The sequence below is a fragment of the Triticum aestivum genome, chromosome 5D (genome assembly GCF_018294505.1).
Source record: "Triticum aestivum cultivar Chinese Spring chromosome 5D, IWGSC CS RefSeq v2.1, whole genome shotgun sequence".
Taxonomy (NCBI): Eukaryota; Viridiplantae; Streptophyta; class Magnoliopsida; order Poales; family Poaceae; genus Triticum; species Triticum aestivum.
Window position 1 is genome coordinate 27701337 of NC_057808.1, and position 2827 is coordinate 27704163.

Here is a 2827-nt window from a genome sequence, read left to right on the forward strand (position 1 = left end):
GTGAGACTTCATCCCGCTGAACTTCTGCTTCGCTGAGTCTAGGTATCTGCTTATCTTCCCCGCGTAACCGTAAGGAAGTATTACTACTACGAGGCAGGTGAAAAACTGATCGATCTCCTCCTGACTTAGAGTGAAGCACACGGGAGGGAAGTCATTTCCGGTCTTCTTTGCCTTTTTGCCTTTGCGACGACTTTCCGTGTCCTGCTTCGCCTCATCATCATCATCATTAGCGTGAAGCTCCTCCCTGATGCCCATTGATTTCAAGTCTGCCCTTGCTTTCGGCCCATCTTTGGTCCTCTCTGGCATGTTGAGCAGGGTACCAAGCAGACTGTCGCACACGTTCTTCGTCATATGCATGACATCAAGGCTGTGAGGCACACGGTGGATCTTCCAGTACGGCAAGTCCCAGAAAACAGACCTCGTTTTTCATACCTTCAGCAGCGGCTCTGGCGCCTTTCGCTTCTTTCCTGGCTCTGGCGCCTTTTGCTTCTTTCCTGGCAGTGGGCAATCTTTCCAATTTTTCAACAGCTCGTCTATTTCCTCGCCGCTCCTCGTACGCGGGCGTCTTCGGGGTTCGGTTTCACCATCGAACAGATCCTTGCGTTTCCTCCATGGGTCATCGTCGCGAAGCCACCTTCGATGTCCCATGAACACGGTTTTCAAAGACCTGAGATCTCTATCTAGCTGGCGATACGTTGTGTCATCCATGCACCTGACGCATCCAGAAAATCCGTGGACCACCTGCCCCGCGGGATATCCGTAACCGAGATAGTCGTGCACCGTCGTGAGCAGTGCAGCTCTCATAGGGAAATATTCTTTCTCTGCGGCGTCCCACGTATTGGCTAGCGTTTTCCACAGCGTGTCTAGCTCCTCTTTCAGCAGCCCCAGATATAGATTGATGTCGTTCCCTGGTTGTTTCGGCCCTTCAATTAGCATACTCATGTGAATGTACTTCCTCTTCATGCACAACCAGGGGGGAAGGTTGTACATCCACACAAACACAGGCCAGGTGCTATGTGTGCTTCTCTAGCTGCCAAACGGATTGACTCCATCGGTGCTCGCGCCCAGCACGATGTTCGTTGGATCCTTCCCAAATTCTCGGTGTTCGAAGTTCAACGCTTGCCACTGGCTCCCATCCTTAGGGTGACTCAGCATCTTGTATTTTTTATTTATCTCCAGATCATTTCCGTCATCTTCTCGCTTCTTCTCCTCCCTATCCGCGTGCCAACGCAGGAGCTTTGCTACCTTAGGGTCCGCGAAATACCGCTGCGGACGAGGAGTGATCGGAAAGTACCACACCACTTTTCGAGGAGCTTTCTTCCTCTTCTTGTATCGAGTGACGCCGCACACCGGACATATGGTAGACTCCGCGTGCTCGTCCCGATAAATGATGCAATTGTTCATGCACACATGGTATTTCACGTGCGGTAAATCCAGAGGACACACGATTTTCTTCGCCTCCTCGAAATTGGTCGGGCACTTGTTCCCCTTGGGAAGACATTCGTGCCAGAATGACATGTTCTCGTCGAAGCATGCGTCGGTCATTTTGTGTTTTACCTTCATCTCCAGAGCCATGAGCGTTACTTTCAGGCGGGTATCCTCGGGCCTGCATCCTTCATACAATGGAGTAACCGCGTCTATCTCCAGTTGATCCAGCTTGGCTTTCTCTCGGGCGGCAGCTCTTGCGTTATCCGTCTGCTTGAGAAGCAGCTCTTGAATATGAGGGTCCTGCACCCAGCCCATCGATGGTCCATCGTCGTCTGCTCCGCCGGCATCTTCATCTTCATGATCATGCCCTTCGTCTGCTCCGACATCTTCCTCATCATCATGTCCGACATCTTCTACATGATGACTATGTACAGCATCACCGTCATGATCATGTCCTGGAGATTCTTCGTCTTCTCGCCCGCCTGAGCCGCGGTGGTTGTCTTGCTGCCCTTCCTCATTTCTTGCCCGGCCCCCATGGATGACTTCATAGTCATCTTCATCACCTTGCCACCGATAGCCATCCATGAAACCACGCAAGAGCAGGTGGTCCCGCACCTGCCCGGAATCCGGGTCCGCAATAAGGCTCTTCAGCTTGCATCTTCGACACGGACATCTTATCTCCGTCTCGTTCTTTTCAAGCATCTCGGCCTTCGTGGAGCTCAAAAACCTATTCACGATGCCTTCGGTCATCGTGCGGACCATGGTCGCCTGCGGGGTAGAGCAAAACGATATTTTAGAACCAAGAAAAAATTTGGCATGACTTTGCCTAAAAATAGGACCAAAAAGAATGCTTAGTGCCAAAATTCTCGCCGAAACGGAAATGAATCAACATTCCGGCAAAATATTGGCAACTATCGCATTTCAAATACCGGTACCTGCAAACACAAATATATATGCAATACCACAAACATATGCAACACCACAAACATACATAGATCTAGCTAGGCCATAAAAAGTGCATGTGCACGTTGTTGGAGGGAGAACAACATAAAGATAGCTTCCCCCTTACTTACCTATCAAAAAAGGTAATTTAACCACTTAATTTGGATGAATTTCTGGTGCAAATGAGGTGAGGAGGAGGAGGCAGCCGAGACAAGCTTGGAGGAGGAGGTGGAGAGAATGAAGTGGGGAAAGTGAGTGGGTAGTGTGGCTGTCCAAAATATCTAGCTCGTCCCAGGTTACTAATGGCGCACCACCAACAAATGCGCCATTAGTAACCCTGGTTACTAATGGCGCACCTGCTGGTGGTGCGCCATTAGTAGTTTTGCAAAAAAAAAAACACTAATGGCGCACCAGGGAACAGTGCGCCATTACTAGATTAAACTAGTAATGGCGCACT